The sequence below is a fragment of the Myotis yumanensis genome, unplaced genomic scaffold (assembly GCF_028538775.1).
Source record: "Myotis yumanensis isolate MYYU_CA2020_CCGP unplaced genomic scaffold, mMyoYum1.0.hap1 SCAF_2, whole genome shotgun sequence".
NCBI lineage: Eukaryota > Metazoa > Chordata > Mammalia > Chiroptera > Vespertilionidae > Myotis > Myotis yumanensis.
The window spans coordinates 151,344,102-151,365,702 of NW_027223753.1; the positions used below are offsets into that span (position 1 = coordinate 151,344,102).

Sequence of the window (21,601 nt, forward strand, 5' to 3'; positions counted from 1 at the left end):
CCAACCCTGATCCGCCCTGATTTGGGCTGGGCTGGCTGGACCCCGGACCCCACCTGTGCACAAATTTGTGCACTGGGCCTCTAATATTCCTATATATAGGAAATTGAAGAATCAATGAAAAGTTCACGCATCTGTTCTCGTTGAACTCCCACATTACCAGTGATACTTGGAATCATCTTTGAAAACCAAACAGCAGGATCCCCTTTGGTGGGGCTGTGGGGAAAGGGGGTATTTTCAGTGCAGTGGAAAGCTGGCTGACCCATTCCCTTGGGAAATGAAGAGTTCTGTACCCAGGGTGGACCCCAGGAGTTGTAGGCCTGAATTGTGCCTCAGAAGGAGGACAGTAAGAAGGTAGAAGTTAACATCATAATTGACTGGGGGGAAAAACAGGTCTTGGAGAATGTTGGAGGGAGAATGTTGGCGATTAAAAGAGAAGGATAGTGGGGAGGGAAGAAACTAGAGAAGAAAGGAGAGGAAAGAATACAAGTGTATAGTTCAAAGAGGGGGTTCATAGTCTTTTTCATCTTGCTGAAAATGTATAAAGTATATTTATGTTGCCCTTTTAAACATCTTTCTTTTCAGATTCTATTAAAATCATATATTCAGCACAAAGTATGTATTTTTACTGATGAGAAACTAAAGAGAACAAAATTGAGGTCCAGAGGCCCAGAAAGGTTGTGACTTTTTCTTTTTCTTTTTTAATATATTTTATTGATTTCAGAGAGGAAGGGAGAGGGAAAGAGAGAAACATCAATGATGAGAAAGAACCATTGATCGGCTGCCTCCTGCACGCCCCCTACTGGAGGTCGAGCCCACAAGCCAGGCATATGCCCTTGGCCGGAATCGAACCTGGGACCTTTCAGTCCACAGGCCAATGCTCTATTCACTGAGCCAACCAGCTAGGGTGGTTGTGACTTTTTCAAAACCACACAGTGGCTTCCTGACTCCCGAGGGGAGGGAGGGCAGCTCTGTCATTCACCCACTCTTGGCCTGCCTGACCAACTCCCAGGTCACCTTCCTTCCCACTTTCGCACAAACTCAGGTTCACTTTGAATAAACACCTTAACCCCTTTGGGTCTTGGTTTACTCAATGGCCATATAAGGGTATGAAATGATCCTTCACAATTTATGTTTCATCCTTAAAGAATAAGGGGACCTAACATGCCACCAACTCAGCATATGTTTGACTTCTCAATACCCTGAAGAAGTAGTTTTTAAAATGTGGCCCTCACCGGGCAGGTGTGGCTTGGTTGGTTGAGCGTGGTTCCATGCACCAGGAGGTGGCTGGGTGGATTCCAGGTCAGAGCACATGCTTGGTCCCCAGTAGGGGCTTCAGGAGGCAGCCAATCATGTTCATCTCTCATTGATGTTTCTACCTCCCTCTCCCCCTCCCTTCTTCTCTCTGAAATCAATTTAAAAATTTTAATTAAAAATAATAAAATAAAAAGATAAATAATGAATAAATAAAATGTGGCCCTGGACCAGCAGCGGCATCAGCAACTGGGAGCTTACTAGAAATGAAAATTCCCGGGGCCCACCCCAGACCCTACTGACTCAGAAACTCTGGGGGTGAGGCCCGGCAGACTGTGTTTTAATAAGCCTCCTGGGGGTTCTGATGCAACTCAAGTTTGAGAACCGCTATTCTGAATGTTTCCTGCCCAACACTATAGAGAGGATTTAACACACACACACATGCACACACGGAGATAACTTTTCTCTGGAGCCACTCGCCCTCCCCCTCTCACCCTTTTCCTCGCTCCTCCATCCTGGGATGATGAATGGAGGTCAGGGCAGGGCGCTGTCAACGAGGATGGCAAACCCTCCCTCTCCAATCCACGAGGGGGGCGGGGGGGTTTCGGGGAGGTGGCCTTGGGTCTTCCCCAAGACTGGTTTCCTTATCATTTTCTCCACAGTTGCTAACGAACTTTGGGGCGGGGGGGGGGGGGGGGGGCAAGTTTAATAAAAAAAAAAGTTTGCTTTTAATGATTTAGTCAATAGTTTGCAGCATGGACGAGAGACTATTGCGAGGAGGGATGTCAGAAAAAAGCTTGGGGAGAAGAGACTGGAGAGAGGAGGATAGCCTATGAGAGCAAGGGTCCCAGGTTAAGCTAAGGAGAAAGTGGGTGTCCAGGGGAGCCCGCGGGTGTGGGCGAAAGGCAGAGGACATCCCATTTGTATGGGAAAGAGAGGAGTTGGGGGAAGCGCGAGACGAAGGCGCAACAGAAAGAAAATGGGTGTTAGGAGGAAAACTGAGTTTGGGAGACTTTTTTTTTTTTTCCAGCTTCCTTTCCAAGACGTTTTCTTTGCTCCATTTTGCTCCTCCCCCTCCTCCCCGCCTTCTCGGCCCCCCTCCTCCGCCTCGCGCGGTAATGGGAGGTTCCTAGGCAGGAGAAGCAAAAGAAGATATTGTCTGCGAGTTCAGTCATCCAAAAAAGCTTCTTCCATATGGAGGGACCAGGTGCGCCCGGCGCGGCGTCCCCTGCCTTGTCCTGCTGCTGCCGCCGCCGCGGGCCCCGCTTCCTGCCGCGGGGACCCTGAGCCCGGCCCGCGGTGTCAGCCGCGCGCGCGCACACACACTCACACGCGCGCGCTCACACACACGCATACACACACTCACTCACAATCACGCCCGCCGCAGCCGCACGCGCCCGCACGCGCCCTCGCTCCCGGCCCGCACTCCGGGCTCCTTTGTTGCTCCCGCTGCGGCCGCTCTCCGGTGCTGCGCGTTGCTGCGTGTCACTGTGCGGGCTGCGTGTCCGCGCGGTGCGGGGCTGTGGGGCTCTCTCCGCGCTCACCACGCTGGCCCCGGGCCGGCTCTCCCTTCCCAGGAGCCGGCTGCACCAGAGGTGAGTCACGTCGCTGAAGTTTGTTTTCTTTTCATAAAAAGTTGTGTTTATTTGTTGGTTTGGGGAGGGAGGGGGCGGGAGGCGACCGCAGGCCAGCGAAGCCGAGGAAGCGCCAGCGGGTGGCTGATGGGGACACGCGGGGAGCCGGAGCGGGTCCGAGCGCTCGGCCCGCGCGGGTCTGGCGGTGGCTGCGGCCGAGGCGGGGCGCACCGGCGCGGGGACGAGGAGTGGGGACGCGGCGGGCAGGGGGGTGCCTGGGGAGCCGCATGTCGTTCCCTGTTCCCTGCGGTGCGGGCTGGCCGGTGGCTCCCGGAAGCTCCTGGGGTGGAGGAGGCGCAGGGATAGCCTCCCAAACTTCCCCGAAGGTTGACACCAGTGCTCTGGCTCCGTGCGCCGGACCACGGGGAGAAACCCACATGGGGAGAAGCCCACATGGGGATTGACAAATACACAGAACCACCCAACACCAGTTTGGTCTTTTTCGGGGGTGAGGGTTTATGGCATTAGCGTTTAAAATGAGCATCCCCAGCTGTAGGGGTGGAAGGGACGAGGCTGCAGTGGGTGTCCAGAGGTGTCTGTGGGATTGGGGCAGCAGAAAAAGGGAGTGTGTGTGCGCGCTCGCGCGCAGCGTGCTCCTGGGGTTGTGCTCTTGGAGTTTTTGTTTGTATAACTGTGAGAAGGTGGGGCAATGAACCGCTGAACAAGTGGGAAGGGGCTGTGGGGAGGGGCCAGGAACCTAGGAAGAATTTTCTGCCTGGGTTTTGAAGGCCCTGCTAAACCCTTCAGGATGCCCGAGGTTAGTTTGCTCTTCCAGGTGATGGGAGAATTTTGAGGGGTGGTGAGCAGACCGACCGGAGGAATTGAAGATTTGTTTTATTGAGTTTTGTCTTGGGGATGGGGATGGCAGTGGCAGGGTTACTTGAATGGTTGTTGTGTCGCTCCAGAGATGTGGCAGTGAAGCTAAGAATACCCAAACCGCACACCAGCCGTCCTAAACAGGCACTTTCTGGGTGTGGTGGGGCGTCCTGCCCCTCCCCCATCCCTTCTCAGCTGGTTCAGATGGGCTCACATGTTTCTGGCCCAGAGTTAACCTCCTTGAGTGGACTGAGTGAAAAGCATAGTTTGGTGTCAGGCCCTTGTGCCACCCCCAAGTGCCCTGAACCCAGCTCCCATTTGTCACCTAGTTCTCTGTTGCCCAGAACTTTGCAAACATTGGCCATTGAATGAATGTCATTTTCAGAATTCTTGAATGCACATACATTTCTGATTTATCCCACAACTGGACCCTGAGTGGGCAGCCCAGCTCTGTGATGGGGTTTGTGTGTTTCTTTCACCCCTCTGGTTACAGCTAATAAATCCATCCTTATTCTCTCAAGGGCAGTATAGACAATATTAAAACAGGGTCTTGTTGGACTGAGGTGGGGGCTGGAGGGCTCAGTACATCTGGGGAACCTGTTTTCTAAACTTTACTTGAAGTGACTCTGAGGCAGCAGCGTGGCCATTTTGAGGTGTGTAACAGGTTACCCAGGAACGTTTCTGAGGTCTTATAATTGGCACTTTTTAATGGTCTGGTAATTGAAACCCAGAAGGTTCCCATGGTAATCCTGAAGCACCTTGGGGTCAGTGGGATAGAGGCAGGGAGGGAACAGCAGTGGAATTATGATTTTCCTGCCAGATGAGGCTTTGAGTTTATGGAAAGAGGTAAAAATGAAAGAAGTAGGAGTTGCCTTATTGTGCCTCTTTGCTGACCCTGTCTGCCCCCATCTATCACCCAGAGTTTGGCCCTTCAGGTGGCTAGAGAATGTCTACACCTACGTAGACATTCTGAGGATTGAGACGACAGACACTGTCCCTTTTATCCTCTTTCAGGAGATCTCAGAGAGTAACATTGGGAGAGACATTTTCTTAAGAGAATTGCCTCAGCCACTGGAGTTGGCTTTACTTGGGAGAGGAGGTTGATAGAGGACAGGATGATTGGTTCCTTGACCAAGGACCAAGTCTGGGAAGAAGAGGGTCGGGGGTGGGATGAGGAGGATGTTTGTTTTCAATCTAGAAATCCGTGTTTACCAAAAGCCTTCCTCAATAGGGCTTTTGCCTCCTCAAACCCCTCAGGGTGGTAATGGTAGAGAAAGGGAGGACCAATACCGGAAGCAAGGCTTAAAATCAGCAGAGCTGTTGATTGGTTGGCCAACTTGTGATAAGAGGGTGATTTATGTTCCTTTCTATCGTCCTACAAATTTGGGTCCATGCCCTAGCCGGCTTGGCTCAGTGAATAAAGCGTCAGCCTGCGGACTGAAGGATCCCAGGTTCGATTCCTGCCAAGGGCACATGCCTGGGTTGCGGGCTCGATCCCCAGTGGGGGGTGTGCAGGAGGCAGCCCATCAATGATTCTCTCTCATCATTGATGTTTCTATCTCTCTCTCCTTCTCCCTTTCTCTCTGAAATCAATAAAGAAATATATATTAAAAAAAAAAAATTGGGGTCCAGAGATTTTCCTGACTTTGAACTGTTCTTTCAAGTGTTTGGGCTTCCAGCCCTCTTTAACAACTTATCTGTGGTTTCCATGCCCTAAGAAGGAGTAGGAGATTTTACTCACGAAACAATTCCGTCAGCTTCCTGAGGAACCCCAGGGTTTAAGCAAGGAGGGTGAGAAGTGAGCCTGCTGGTCACAGTCTTTCACAGGCCCTAGGAGGGTCTGGGTTCAGATTTCAACGAAGACACTGATATGATTCATGAATAAGGATTTTTCCCTCTTTGTCTTTCAAACAAGTGAGAAGAAACCAAAGAAAACCCAAGTGCAACAGATAATTACTATCCAGTACTTTCTGGCCTCTGAATAAGAAAGTATTAACCTGGCACCAAAAGATAGTATTATGCCTCTGGAGTTTGCTTTCTTTCCTTCAAACTCCAAACTTTCTTGCTGTCAGGAAAAATAAGAAAGAGGGGGGAAATGGAAATTGGAGAGGGAGAGAAAAGAAAGTGATTTTTTAGATTTTTAAAAATCTGTTTTACTCTAATATATGGAACTTCTTGTCATCTCCATACTTCAGTACAATAGCATCTATAGTACATCAGACCCAGGGCTGGGAGCATCTTGTCCCAGGAGAATAAGCTTTCTTAGTCCAAGGGTGGTTCTCCAAACTAGCCCCGCCCCCATTTTTAATTATTGCACAAGCATCTACTAATAAAGAAACTTTTTGAAAATTACCCTCAATCCCATGCTATAATACAACTTGTGTTTCTTCATCCATGTGCGTAAATACTTTTCACGTAGTTGTGACAGCCCTGAAGCTTCTCTTATGTTTTTGACCAAAGACTCAGAAAACAGATATGTCCAGTCCTTTTGCTATTGGTGGGAACGACCAAATCCTAAGAGTGCTCCCATGTGAAGCCCTCACATGTAATCTTTTCGTCATTTATGAGGCTACATTAAATATTTGGGGGTGGGGGTGGGGGTGGGGGTGGAGGTGGGATGAAGAGTGTGTTTGCTTTTAATCTAGAAATCCGTGTTTACCAAAAGCCTTCCTCAATAGGGCTTGTGCCTCCTTAGACCCCTCAGGGTGGTGATGATTAGAGAAAGGGAGGAGCAATACTGGAAGCAAGGCTTAAAAGATGCAGCTCAAGTGGCACTGCCCTGAGGATTAGGAAACCTGGGTGGGGGCCTTGGCTCTGCCTGTGGACTCCATTCACACTGGTTCAAACCATTGAGCACAGATCCCTGCATCTCCACTGCCTCTGAGTTAGCCTCCCCTCCCAAGCTCATCTGGTCTTTCCTGCTCTTCCTTTTATTATTCCACCATCCACACCATCTCTCCAGTCCTGCTACCTCCACACTTGTTCATGCCCATCACAGTTGTTGCTGACACATGGCCGGACTCTCCACTGTCTATCCCACCCATCTCCCGTCAGTCCTACAAACAAGTCACCACCCAGCTCAAAAACAGTCGAAGTTTACAATCCAAACTCCTTAGCCCTCTCATAGGTGGCTCCGTCCCACTGCATGGTGATGGCCCCTCCCTAGGAGCCTTCTGCTCCAGCCTGGCCCGGCAGTCTCTGGCCCTGGACTTTGCCGGGTCCATTTCTTGCTTACTGCCTTACCCCAAACCTCTTCCCAGGAAACCCACCTTAGTTGGTATGAAGCCAGCTGATAATGTGCTTTTGAGAGATATTTGGGGAATATTGATGAAAAGGGGATGCTGGATGCACAGGTAATGGTTCTGTAAGATCAACAGATTGTTTTCAATGCCGTCATTGTCCTTCATCCATTTTTCTCTTCATTTCTAGCAAGGAGCCAGGTAACTGGAGATTGAAGGAAGCCTCTGATCTTAGAAAAACTGCTTTTTCTTTGTTTTCTTATGCATAAAATGGATTAACAAGGAATCACCCTGGTTTGTAGCAATGCTCCTTATAAAAAGCAAATACTTCAGAAGTGTTTGTTTATCTGCTTGTTCAAAAGATGAGACACTTCTCTTTTTCCTCAGTCCCAGCACAAGCTTCCGGAAACCCATGACCCATGAAGTCCTGTCGACACTCACACCGGCTGATGGCAGCAGCAATGAAGTAGAAGAAACAGGTGAGGTTTCCTGCCCACAGTCTAGCATCTCTGGCCTGCGGGGTCCGTCATTTTTCATGTTTGTGTTGCCACTTGAAGATGGAATGTCTCTCCTCATTTGGTATTGGAAGGATCCAACTGAAGTGGGACTGGACTAAACAGTTGGTTCTAGTGTGACTCAGATACATTTTAGTCAGAGCCTGTGGTGGCCTCTATCCCCCGGGCTGGCCACATGAAGCCCCCTTTCCCTGAGGCACACTCCTGGAAATGCTGCATGCAAACCATTTACTATGGGATTTGGCATCTAAGGCCGCTGTGGAAAAGTCCTGCTTAGGTTTGGGTGAGGAAAGCCCTGTGTTTATGTCTCTGTCAGCGGTATTACAGCGAATGCCTTGTGATCCGATGTCCCGGGCAGTGTTTATCTCACAAAACCCAGAGGGATTCTGTGTCATTCCATCTTCTGAAATAAAGTTAGGAAATAATTTCTCTTTTCCTAATGGTGAATTTGGCCTTATCTTCAAAGAAGGCCTTTGATGTTCAGGACAGGATTCTCGGGCAGTAAGAGGAAATCATAGGAGAAAGATCAGAGCCAATAATACACAGTCAACTTAACTTGGTTGCCAGAGAAAATGTTGAGGAACGTCTCAACTGGTCCTCCAGGTTAGTAAGTAGCAGGAAAACACACAATATGGCCAGGGTAAGTAGGATCGAATTTAAAAAGAACGCAGAAAGAACTGAGCAGCAGCAAGTGTGGCAAAGGAATGTTTATTCTCCTCTGAAATGAGTTTGGACAGCCTGGGACAAGAGGAGGAGGATGACGTGTGTAGACTGGAGCCTTCATCCCCTCCACAAGCTTTGACTGCGTACTTGCTGTGAACCTGAGCCCAGGCCGTTCAGATCCCATTACTGACGGGAAGGGAAATGCAGAGCAGTGCGACCCACGCTCCAGAGTCCCAGCATGCGGACTGGCCGGTGAGATAGGCTGCCAGCCTCTCAGGCCACGTCTCACAGGCACAGAGCGGCGGGCGGTGCCGCTGTTCCTTCACCTCTGCTCATCCTGTTGTTCATGACTTTTTCCCTGAAAAATTACCTTTCCTTTGCAGACTACGGGCTGAAGTATTCTTGACACAAGAGATGTTAAGTTCAGAGTAGTTTTGCGTGTGTGTGTGTGTGTGTGTGTGTGTGTGTGTATGTTTAATTTTAGGAAAGTTCAAAACTAGAATCTCTGCATTGATACAGAGTCTCAGAAATGTGAGTACTAGACACGTTTCTAAAACCAGTTACTGAATACCTTTCAGGGCGAAAAGGAGAAATGTGCCTTTTCTTTCTTTGTCCATGTCAGATTTTAGCCGAGAATTCTAGAAACACAGGCCTGAGTTCAGCTTTTTGCCTTTCAGTCCCATTGCCCTTGGCTCTGCTGTCCAGGGTAGGTTTGCTTGGCTCTGAAATCGTTCCCAGAGCAGCAAGTGAGGGGACATTAATTTTAGGGACAAATAAAAGCCACTGGGCCCTGCAGTTGCCCAGGAGCCTCCTTGGCTGCCGAGAGGTAACTTGCGCACAGGATGGGAGTTGCAGGTAAGAGGAGGAGTGTCTGTGGAACCGGCTGGCCTTGGAGGCCCCAGGCTGGGCTGGAACTGGATGCTTGAGGAGAGCCCTCCCCCACCTTCCCTGGCTCTGCCAATATGTTTCCAGATTCGTCCCAGTCCAGTGCCTTTACTAGTCTGAACTTACCTCGAATTACAGTTCCAGCAGGTTTATTAGGTATGGGTCACACTTAATGGGAGAGGAAAATTGGGGGGTTCTGGCTTTACGACTTTTCTGTGAAAGCAGACGCTGCTCCTAATTATTTCACAAGTCCTCTCCCCCACATGACTCTCTCTCTGCTTTCTGTCGGAAGGCGATGCCCCCACAGTGGTGTGAGTGTGGCCCTTCCTTTTTATGTACCTGTGCCCACTCGGAGGGGGTTTCATAACGTAGTCCGTCAGCACAGTGAGCCCACATGAAGTGATGGAAATTCACAGCTGTGTACCTCTGTCATTATGAATGGATGTTTTGTAGTGAACGAGTTATATAAAAATCTGCGGTGTTACAGCCACGTGTTAGATTCTAATGGCTCTTGCAACGCGCAGGCCCTCGAAGCAGTCACCTGCAGCCCTCCCTCGCCGCCCTTGGTGGTCCGCCATCGGGAGGGCTGCGTCAGCTCCAGGTGAAAGCCCCTAAGTCAGGTGCTCTGGGCTCTGTAGCCTTCTGTTGCGGGGATGGAGGCTGCGTGGTTAGGCCTCGCTTTCGCCTGTCTGGACGCTGGCAGCTTGCCAGCAAGGTCCACTGGGTGGTCTCTGACAAAGGGAGAGAGGGGAGGGAGCTTGGCTCTCCTGCCCAAAGGGAACAGCAAGGTTGGCAGCCAATCCCTGTCATGGAAACACCACAAAGGTCTTGAGTTTGGGTGAAAAGAACCGAACAGGTGGCTGAAGGCAGGATGGGGATGGAGGTGTTTTTGTTCCTCTGAATTTACAAATGAAGGCTGGCGTTTGTGTGGCGAACATCTCCTGCCAGAGGTGAGCACACGGGAGCAGCGTGTACCCTTCATCACGGGAGGGACGAATTATCACCCTGTCACTCAGGGAGCCATCTGTGGACCTGGAGGGCAGGCTGAGATCAGGAATCTCGGGGCCAGAGAGGCAGCACCGCCTGCCTCTGCCGTCCTTCTGGTGACGTGGAGAATGACAGCTGCCATTTAGTGAGCACCCACTGTGTGCCCAGCCCAGCCCCCCGCAGTCCCAGGAAGATGGGCACAGTGGTCCTATTCTGCAGGTAAGGGAGCTGAGGCTTCAATGATTGTAATGACTTGTTCTGGTCACACAAGATTTCATTACAGGGCTGCTGACTCCAAAACTCAGGCTTGAAAAGAAAAATAACTGCCCAGACAATCTCTCCCCCAAAGTAGAGCTCCCTTAGCTTAAGGAGAACTGTTCCTTTTGCAACAAAATCTAAGGGTTGGGTGGGGCCCTTTACCGACTTCCCAGGACGATAGCTGGAAGGGTTTGACTGCTCCGGGGAAGCAGCACCCGGAAGCCAGGCTTTGTGGCTTCGCTCGTGTCAGACTTTGCAAGCAGTGCTAACAGCCGCCTCCATCTTGGGTCTCATCTCAGAACATGGCTCCTGACTTTTTTTTTTTTTGCCCCTGGGACATCATCCGGATTGGCTGTCTGGAGCTCTGCTTCACCCCAGATGCCAGCTGAATCCATTGCTCCTCGGTCTGCGAGTCTGATCAGGCAGGTGCTCTGTGCCCTGGGTGGGGTGAGGGCGGGAAGGCAGTTTGACAGAGCAGAAACCTCCTGGGCAGGAGAAGTGGCAGCTTGTGCAGAAAAACACCCTGAAGAAGGACTTAGCGGCTTTGACAGACAGGTAACAGACACGAGATGGGACCTTCCAGGCAAATACCCACAGGGCCCAGCAGGAAGAATTGCTTAGGCAGTTAGTTACCTGCAGAAGAGCAAACAGACCTGCCCTCCTTCCGGGCCCAGGGGAGTGGAGATGTGGCTGCGAGGCCATGGAGTTCTCACAGCTCCTTGGTTTCCTTTCGCAAACATGGAAAGCCTGGAACCAGGATGTTTTGGGCTCAGGCGGGAACACAGGACACCCGCCTTAAGACAATTATGTGACCTCTCAGTCAGGTGACTGAGGAAGACATGGGAACTCTGCCTCTATTTCCCTGTCTGCACAAGTGGCCTCCTAAGAGCACTTGGAGGCAGCGAGATGGCGCAAGAGGGCACTTTGATTCGAAGTGTCCCTGCCCACCACCAAGGCCCCAGGCCTCTGGCATCTGTGCCCACCGAGGCTGAGTTAGGAGACAGGATATTCCAGGGAACCAGAGTCAGAGTCTGGGCACCAGGGCTACATCCGCCTCTGTTCTCTTTTCCTTGGAGGAGCCTGGGCAGAGGCAGTGTGGTCCTATCACAGAGTCTCCGCCCCCCACCCCCCAGGCCCTGTAGCTGACTCGCCTTCCCCTCTCTGGCTGGAAGAGGCGGTGAAGGGTCTCAGGGTCCTGGAGAGTGGGGAGAGGGAAAGCTCCCAAGGTAGGAGAATCCTGGTTAACATTCCTCTGAGAGAGGAAGGAACAGTGGGGTTTGGGGCTGTCAGGGGGACCCCAGCTGAGAGCACTGAAGTCGGAAGGGAGCCTTATTAGGAAAAGGGTGCAGGGTGGAGAAAGATGGCAGACCAGGAGGGAGCCACTTCCAGGCTGGAGATTGTGGGGCATCCTGGTTAAGGGGGGACTCCAGAGCCAGACCGGCATGGGTTTGAACCCTGGCCTTGCCAATCAGTAGGTGTATGTCCCTGGGCTAGTCACCTGAACTAAAACGAGACCCCGGTTTCTTAAGATTGTTGCAAAGAGGAAGCAAGCTACTGCATAGAAAGTGCATGGAATGCGTGGTGAGCATTCAGTAGAAGGTGGCTGTTCTTAGCGAAGGAAAGAAAAGGGAAAAGGGACAGAGTGAAAGGCGGGTTATTGGTAGGTTGGGCAGCTAGAGGGATGGGTAGGTGGAAGGCTGTGCCGATGGAACCCCCACTGGCTCAAGGTCTACAGAGACAAAGGGATGAGACGGTGGGGAGAGAGAGGAGCCCACCGTGGGCCAGGCCAGCCCTGGGAGCACCGTGAGGTAGCAGTCCTCAGACCTGGCCACTGGAAAAGACTTTCCACCCTTTTCCTCAGCTTCTCCCCCAGTTCAGCATCGTCCATGCCACCAGTTAGGTCACAACTCCGCGAGTCACCTTTGATTCTGTTCTTTTCCTCATATTCCACTTCATTTAGCAAATCGTATTGGCTTTGCCTTGAAAATGTATCCAGAATCCAGTCTTCCACTGACATTGCCTACCTGGACTATTGCAGGAGCTTCCCAAGTGTTCTCCCTGCTTCCAAGTCCCCAGACCTTTCTGGCCCGTAGTCTGTTCATAGAGAAGTCAGGGTCAACCTCCGAAAGAGAAGCCAGAACTCTCCATGGTGCCTTGTTTCCTTCAGAGAAAACTCCAGACATCTAGGTGCCCTCAGCCGCACCCCTCTGTCCTCTCCTCCCTCTCCTCTGTCTACTCCCTCTCCTCTCTCTTCTCCTTCTTCTCCCTCTCCTCCCCACCACCCCGCCCACTCCCAAGGCCACACTGGCCTCCTGGCTGCTCCTCCAACTAGATGAGCAACCTCCCTTCTCAGGGGCTTTGCACTCGCTTTGCCCTCTGCAGGGAAGGCTCTTTCCCGCTATCTGCGCAGTCCCTCCCTACTTCGTTCAGCTTCCTGACCACCCTCTATTAAATCGCACTCCCACCCTCACTCTCTCTCCCTTCAACCTAACTTATTTTCCTCAACGTTATCTCCCAACATATATCTCTTTGTTCATTTTGCTTATTGCTTGCTTATCCTTTATAATAAAAGACCCATGAGATCAGGGACTTGATTTTGTACCTCGCTCTTTCCCCGGTGCCTAAAATAGAATCTCATGTGTACTTGGTGCTTTATTTATTTATTTATTTATTTATTCATTCATTCATTTATTCATTTATTTATTTACTAATCTGCATGGATCTCCTGAATCTCAAAAGGGGTATAATGAGTTTCAAACAAAATGAAATGATTACAGGCAGAATTATGTAAGAACACTGCATTCTGGGTATATGTACTAGTATATGAGGTACGTGGGAGAGAGAATCCTAGTAATGTTCTAGAAAAGCCGGGAAGCAGTGTGCTGGGCCACAGCAGACGCAGCCCAGTTCCTCTCTCTCCTCGGGAGACTGACTTCAGCTGCCAGTTCCTTTTGTAAGGGGAGTGTGGGAATGGATGCCTCTCTGGCCCTTCCGCATCGCTCACTCAAGAAGAATTTGTTGAACACCTACTTATGCCCAGCACTGTGCTGGGCCTGGCTAGGAAATGCAGAGACACCCAGCCCGTCCTCTCACTCCAACAGGAGTATATAGTCCAGCTGCTCAGCTGGGGCGTCCTCAGTGCGCCTGGACCATCCACGGTACAGCCCTTCCTGCTAGCACAGTACCTGGGTTGAATTGGCGCTCCGTTGAATCTGGTTTGGAACCACGAGCCAGGGGCATGAGGAACATGGGATGAATTTAAGAATAGTCCAGTCCCCACACACACGAGGACCTGCTGGGGTGAGGCCCAGGCTGGGCATGCAGGCCACACAGACGCCTGCTGTTGGGGAGCTGACAAGCATGGAAGTACAAGGATTTGGGGAGCTGATAAGTGTGGAAGTATAAGGGGCAGCATGTTTGCATCTGCCTGAGGGCATATCTTACTTCACATTGCATTTTAGTCATTTCTAACTTGGTTCTAGATTTGGAAGCTGAGAAGGAATAAAAATAGGGATAAAGATCCCAAGAGGTTTTGTGCTGACACAAATGTGTTTGAGAAAGTACACTACCACAATCCTCAGATCCAAAATCTACAGCACCTCAGGGAGCTGGGGAATGGCCCAAGCTGCCTCCTCCAGCGTTTTCTTTTAACTTAAAAAAAAATCAATAGCCTTTTTAAAAAAGCATTTTTAGATTTACAGGAAAAATTAAGTGAAAATTACAGAGTTGCTTCACACCCCTCACTCTGTACCAATTTCCCATATTACTAACATTTTGGTGTAGTAAATTTGTTACCACTGATGAGTCAATGTTGACACATTGTTATTAACTAAAGGCCGTAGTTTACATTAAAACTCACTTTTTGCATTGTACATTCTGTGGGGTTTTACAAATGCATAATGACAGGCATGCACCATTACAGTATCATACAGAATAATAGTTTTACTGCCTAAAATCCCCGGTGCTCCACTCTCCAACCTTCCTTCCTTCCCTCTCCCAAATCCCGGGCAACCACGGCTGCTTTTACTATCTTTGTAGTTTTGTCTTTTCTAGAATGTCATATAGTTTGAATTACGCAGTATGTAGTCTTTCCAGGCTAGCTTCTTTCACTTAGCCGTCTCCTCGAGTTTTAAACATGACCTTCCTCCAACCTCCGTACACACACACATACACACACACACACCTATCCATTCTACTCTTGGAGCAAGGGACCAGCAAAGGAGGAGCCCAGCGCCCTATGCTGAGACCCACCTGAGCAGAGCCTGCAATGCCATACCTTTTTCTTCATCCACTGAACAGGCCCGGCCCTGGTGCTACTGGAGTTTAGCCCAGGCTGGTAAACTGTCAGGAGCTGCCTGTGTTTTGGTTCCACATCTGGAAGTGTCAGCTGTGCAGACCTTCCCATCCCCTTCCCGAGTAGACAGGAGGAGCACACGGGCTGTTTGCCTTCCTCCTCCGTAGTTTGTTTTACTTGCTGTGGAGCGGTGGACCAGCCGTGGGGCAGCGAGCTTCCGCGGGCAGCAGCCCTCCTCCCCACCACATCCTGTGCGGGCTACCTGTCCCCAGCTTCTCAGGCCGCTGCTCCCCGCCCAGCCCTGTCCCAGTCCCAGCAGTGTCTGTGCTGAGCCATGCAACTGGCTGAGCCCTGGGGCCTGTTTTGTGGTCACTGGGGAGAAAGACTCCCTCAGATGCAAAGAGATTGAGAACATTTCCCCTGCCCAGACATGCTGCTTTCTCCAGTCGGCCTCACAAACTAGGATTCCGGGGGAGCTTGGGGGCAGGAACCTCAGCGTGCAGCGCACTCAGCAGTCACTCTAGACAGCGAGGCTCTTTGGGGGACAGATAGGTGACAGTGATGGATTTTATAACCGGGGCAGGAGAGGCTCCTCCAGCCCCACCCCAAGGCTGGGCCCCATTAGGAGAAAGGACGTGCATGTAAATGGGGGTCGTGTGGCTCCTCTGGTGGAGCCAGGCTGGAAATTCCCAGGGGCTGGGGAAAGGTGGACTAGGCAGCGGGTTCCAACCCTGGGGAGCAGGGGCTGAAGTTTAGCCGCTTCCATTGCTTCCTGTTTGGAATAAACACAGAGCGGAAGCCAGCTGGTACCTCCTCACGCTGCCGGACACCAGCCAGGTGTGTCAGAGGTCAGCACGAGGAGGGGGGGAAGCCTCATCGGCCCCTGGGGAAGTGGACATTCCGTGCCGATGACCCAGATCCACACCTCCTCCTCCTCCTCTGCTTTGCTGTCTTCCCCCCGGCCTGCCTCTCATCCGTGGCCTGACCACGCTCACAGAGCTCTGGGCCGCCACTCGGTACAATCTCAACAGGCCTCTGGCATCTGTGCCCTCCGAGGCTGTTAGGAGACAGGACATTCCAGGGAACCAGAGTCAGAGTCTGGGCACAAGGGAGGAATCCGCCTCTGTTCTCTTTTTTACGGAAGAGCCTGGGCAGTGAGTGGAGGCTGGTAATACCTGTCCCGGGGTTGTCACTGAGACGGTGAGCACTAACGCAGTGGAGAGTTGGAAGCTCTTTAAACTCTTCAGGGGAGACCCTCTGTAGGCCAGCAGTCCTGGCTTTTGTTGTTAATGTTGGAATCAGTTAGGCTTCCTGGGTCTAACTCCAGAGTCTGGGAGGCGTTGATTACTGACCATCGGCACTTCCAGAAGCCTTGGCCCTTGCCTCAGTTCGTCTGGGGAGGCAGAGGATAGAGAACAGCCGACACCTGTGAGTGTGAGCCCCGCGTTCCTTACAGATAAGTCCAGCCTTGACCCCAAGTCACCTCCTCACAGCAGGTGCAGTGAGAGTCCTGAGAAAGAATCCAAGGCTGGCTTCGTAGGTACATGCCAGGCAGTGTGTCTAGGCACGGGGCCCACATTCTCGGAACCAAAAGATAAATACGTGATCAGACAAATCATGTCTGTTTTCTCTTGATTTGGGGAGGGGAGTGTCTCAGAAAGAGCTTCATAAATAGCCCTTATATTTGTAAAATCTACACTAATAAAAGAGAAACATGGTAATTGGCGTACGACCGCTACCCTTTTCATTGGCTAATCAGTGAGTATATGCAAATTAACTGTCAGCCAAGATGGCGGCCGGCAGCCAGGCAGCTGGAAGCGAACATGAGGCTTGCTTGCTGCAGTGAAGGAGGACTCCAACGTTCCCCACCTGCGCTGCCGGCCTCTGAGCTACAACTCTAAAAAACTATGTACTATGTTGCAAATAAGAAGATAAACAAAACTCCAGAAACCAGCCGGACTGAAAGCCAGGCGGACCGAAACTTTGTATCGATGTTTTCAGCAGCGAGGCCTCAGAGCTAAAGCTGGCCCAGAATAAAAAAAAAAAAAGAAAACAAGGAGCGGTTGGAAGCTTCAGTCACTCGCTTCCGGAAAACAGCCCTCAGCCCCTCACCCAGACTAGCCAGGCACCTCAGTGGGGACCCACACCCTGATCCAGGACACCCTTCAGGGCAAACCAGCCGGCCCCCACCCGTGCACCAGGCCTCTATTCTATATAGTAAAAGGATAATATGCCTCCCAGCACCGGGATCAGCGGAGCAGCGAGGCTCCTGGCACCGGGATCAGCGTGACAGGGGCCAGCGCCCAAACCCCCTGATTGCCCTGTGGCTCTGTGTGTGACAGGGTGCGGCACCCCAACCCCCTGATCGGCCCTACCCTGAGTGTGACTGAGGGTGGCATCGCAACCTCCCAATCCGCCCTGCTCTGTGCATGACGGGGCGGCGCCCCAACTCCCCAATCGGCCCTGCTCTGAGCCTGACCAGGGGCTGCACTTAGGGATTGGGCCTGCCCTCTGCCACCCGGGAGCAGGCCTAAGCCAGCAGGTCGTTATCTCCCGAGGGGTCCCAGTCTGTGAGAGGGCACAGGCCAGGCTGGGGGAACCCCCTCCCCCCGAGTGCACAAATTTTTGTGCACTGGGCCTCTAGTGTAAATATAAATATAAATGTGGTGAATTTAAAAATTGCCTGCAGCATAAAGGATGGCATTCTGTACAGCGGGGCCATGCCGAATGTCAGCGGTGTGGCCGCATGTTGGAGCGGATGCTCAGGAAGCCAGCGTGGGCCTTGCTCCTTTGGGAGGATCAGTGAGTGCTGGAAGGAGCTCTGGTGCGCTGGGTCTTCTCTCTGTAGAAACCAGCATTGGGTTCCAGTTTCACCCACTGCCAACCTGCTCCGCTCTCCAGAGAACACAGGCCTCCGTGGCAGTGGAGCAGGGCTCCTTAGTAACGAAGTTCTCTGTGCTCCCAACGCCGGGGGGTGAGGAGGAGTACATGCCCCGCTGAGGGAACCTCAGGCAGGCAGAACGAATCTCCCTCACACAGGAAGTGCTGACGCCCTTGGTCTGGATGGGGGAACACAGTGAGACCTGCTTTCTTCCCATCTCACCGAAGATGAGGTGTGTTACCCTCCCGGGCTGGGGAGTTCTGGCCTGTACCCCTCGTGTGAAGAAGGCCACCCACTGTAACTCTAGATCCCCTGCACCCGGCCCCTCTTCGGTCACCTGGGGTTTCACACTGAGCTGTTATCCAGATGCCCAGCAGGAAGTCTGCGGAGAGCAGCACTGTGCGCGAGCCAGGCATTTTCCACCTGGGCCCAAAGACACATTAAAGAGTGGCCTGTCAGCTGCTCAGCCAGCAGATTCTTGAGCACTGAGCCGCCTGCCCTCAAGACACTCAGATCCAATCAAGGGGGTCATTCCACGTTGAATTGCATGCCCTCGTTCTCTCATTACAAGAGTAGGTGCTGGATGGTCACCTTTATTATGATCACGATTGTTACTTTGGCTTAGATAAGCTGCCAACTTATAATTATTTCCCGAAAGCCCATGTTCTTGGGAGATTGGGCTCCTTAGAGTTTGGTCACTTACAGTATGTTTGAGAATTTTATAGGTAGAGGCATGGAGGCCCAGAGCAAAGGGATGGCTCTTCACCTGGGCCTCGGGCCCGTGCACATGCACATGGTTGATTCTGCCGTCGGGGAAACGCCAGCCAGAGCGGGGGACCTGCTGGTGAGATACGCTCAGGGCTCCGGGAGGCCCATCCGGGACAGGGAAGCCAGGACAGGGAAGCTGTAAAGGAGGCAGGGGGCCTGGAGGCAGCCCGCTGCTCCGGACGCTGAGGCAGAGCCAGGGAGAAGGCCCCTCGGGATCTCTGTCTGTGGCCAACAGTCTCCTTTCAGGGGTGGGGTGGCCTCTTTGTCCCAACACTGGGGAGCATTTGAAGGTCAAAGAGGGGGTACACCACCCTCCCCCACCAGAACCAGGGCACCCCCTGAAACCTGCCTGACAGTGCTATTTGGCCTAGCTAAGAAGACACTGGGCAAAAGGGGACATCTGTAATACTTTCAACATTAAAGATACTAATTTTTTAAAAAGAAGTTGTAGGTTAAGTGGGTGATAGTGGTGGGTGGGGGGCGGTTTGGAAGTTGGTGTAGGATTAGGAAGCTTTGGAAGGATCTTGTTCTAGTTATCCTATTGGGGAAAAATTCATTATTATCTGTTATCTAAAAGCTCAAACACACAAAAGCTGAAGGAAGAGTATCACAAACCCAATGTACCCATCACCCAGATTCAACCATTATCACGGCAAACAGAAGGGCTTTTAAAGTACTGCTTTGTCTTCCTTGCTATGCTGCGTGTGCCAGATGGGACCGGGACGGATGCCACCAGGCTACCCTTTGCTAAGCAGTGTGTCCTCCAGTCTCCCCACCCCTCCTCACAGCGGCCTGGGAAGGACAGAACCCCCGCCCAGGACACTCGGCTCGATTCGCTATGGTTCCACAGGGCACCCAGATGTGCCTGTGCTGCGCCCTATCTGGAGTTGAGCTGGTAGAGAACGCTTGAATTTTATCTTTGGATTCCCAGAGCCTGGTATGGAGTGGTGTTCAATAAGTGCTTATTGACTGGTAAGGCAAGTGACTCCATGAGGGGTGGGTCCACCTGGGCAGCAGGTTTAAGGGCTGTGAGGACTTAGTTCAGCATTTGGGGAGAAAACGGGGCAAATGGTGGGATTCAGAGCTGAGTAAGGGGCCATCGTCTGAACCCTGCAGGGTCCTGGGTGGGCGAGGTGTTGGGTGTGGTCATTCTGCAGGGCAGGGGCTCCTGGTTTCCCCCGGGCGGGGGGGCGGGGGGGGGGGGGCGGTCAACGAGAACGGGAGAGCCGGGTTGGAGCTGCTGCCTGCCCTGGGTGTGGTGGGACAGGACTCTGAGGATGGAGGCCCCAGCTCCAGACCCGTTTTTCTGGGTGGCCACCAGCAGCCTGGGAGCCACCTGCTTTGCCAGGGCCCGCGTGCCATCCCAAGTGCTGTTTTATTCATTTTGGGGTTGGCAAGGAGCAGGCCCTCCAAGTGTGGGGAATGCAGTCCGCTTCCGGCCTTTGCAGCACTGGCAGCTCAGGCTGCTCTGTGTCCCTCTGGGCAGAGGTGAGGGTGGAAGGGTGCGTCCGAGGAACATGAGGGGAGGTGCTGCCAACACTTGCCCTTAGATCTGACCTTGTGTGTAGCCAGCAGGGGCCTCAGGCAGGACATCGCAGGCCCCGTGGCCCTCCCACTCCCTGCCTGGTCTTTTTCAGTTAAAACTTCCAGTCCTGTCCTCCCCTCCCATACTCGCACGATGTGTGTGTGAGTGTTTTAATTTTTATTCTTGGCAGAAGTTAAGACACAAAATGGATTTGGAAGGAGATGAAACCAGTCTGGGTATATGTTGGGCAGCGGCAGCTTCATTCCTGGAGTGGGAGGGCCGCAGAGCGGGGAGGGGCTGGGTGGGACCCAAGCCTCTGGGGGGGTGGGGGAAGCTGTCTCCTCCACAGGAAGGACCCAACTGAACAGGGACTCCTTAGGGAAGGCCGGAAGCTAGGGGCTGAGCTGTTAACCCTTTGGGACGTCAAAGAGCCATCCAGTGATGGCAAAGCCCTCTGGTGTGAGGTGGTGCTAAGCGGACCTGGGACCCCTGGCTGGTCCACACCTGCTTCACTTCCCGGTGGTCCCTGAGCCCCTGCAGACTGCCTGGCTTTGTTAAGGAAATCGCTGATGGCATTTCAGGTTTTGATGTGCAAGCTTTAAATGTGCATATGCTTGGAAAACCTCTAGGCTCCTGCGAACCACCCAGAAGTTGGTGGCCTTAGTCAGCAGGGGTGACAGGTCCAGGGACCTGTTTGTGTTTCCTTTGCTGCTCTTGGGCCTGTTGGGCCTGTGGTGGCTTCTGCTTGGGTTTTTGTTTTTATTTTTATGTGAAGAGGAGAAAAGGAGAAATCTAAAAGTCCAGAAAATATCTGGGGAAATCTGAGAGAAGCTTTGAGAAAATGTTTTATTTCTTAAAATAAATGTGTGAAACTAAAAATATATAGTTTTAAGAATGACAAGAATTTCTTCAAAATAATATAGTCGGGACCATTTTTATGCAAAACTCTCTGTTCCACTCATGGTATCCAATGCAATCAGGGCATGTCTGGCAGAGGTAGACATTCTTAATCAAAATGACCCCAGGTCCATGGCAGAGGCACCCCATGCTGCTTCCCAACCCTGGTGACACATCACCATTTCCAGGAAAGAATTTTAAAAACACTGATTGATGCCCGGGCCGCACCTCCAGAGGTTGTAACTTAATTTGCCTGCGGGGCTGCCCAAGCACTGGTGTGCTTTGGTGTCCACAGATGATTCTTCTATGCAGCCAGAGTTGAGAACCTACCTCCTAATCCTTGTGTAAGAACAGAAGGAAGATGAGAGAGGCCAGATTCAGAAATGGAAGAATTTTATTGTCTCTTATACGTGCTGGCGCATATAACTTGAATCCAGACTCAAAGTGCTGCTACCAGCTTTTGGGTGGGATTTCAGAACTCGGACCTCAGGACTGACTCTGGGCGGGTGGGGAACAGCACATCTTCAGGAGCTGGACGCACTGTGCATTGTGGGACTTGCCAACCCGGTCCCTCCTGAAATATGGTAGCTAGAACATGACTCCAGTTCAGACTGACTGTTTTCAGGCTCAGTTCCTTTGTTAGGAAACAGTTCATTGTGTATCTGCTTGGATCTACCAAGGACACCAAGAGGCAGGGGAAGCAGGCAGCCCTGGCTTTGAATCCTTTGTTTGAACAGGATGCTTCATCTCTGTAAGCCTCAATTTCTGCATCTGTAAAATGGGGATGACAATGCTACCTACTTCACAGAGTTGTTTAGAGGTGAGACAAGACACTGCATGAATTGTCTCACACATAGTAACTCAGCAGATGGTCAAAGTCTTTGTTTTGGGCTACAATCGATTATTTCTCCCAGTTCTCGGTATTTGCCTTAGTTTCACATTGTGACCAAACCTGGTATGTTACATTCACTAAATCTCAATGGCTTTT

The 21,601-nt window shown here is 51.7% G+C and overlaps 1 protein-coding gene across 4 annotated transcripts in view; it reads left to right on the forward strand.

Annotated features, from left to right (window-relative positions):
• Positions 1 to 2,385: 2,385 nt before the first annotated feature.
• Positions 2,386 to 21,601, forward strand: part of BOC (BOC cell adhesion associated, oncogene regulated) — a 71,642-nt gene continuing 52,426 nt past the window's right edge. For 3 of the 4 annotated variants that reach the window (XM_070406197.1, XM_070406202.1, XM_070406201.1), the window contains exons 1-2: positions 2,386 to 2,846; positions 7,328 to 7,419. The gene's annotated coding sequence lies outside the window, so the exon portion shown is untranslated. Of the gene's footprint in view, positions 2,847 to 7,155; positions 7,235 to 7,327; positions 7,420 to 21,601 lie in introns of those variants that run through there. The other variant, XM_070406198.1, reaches the window with a different exon arrangement.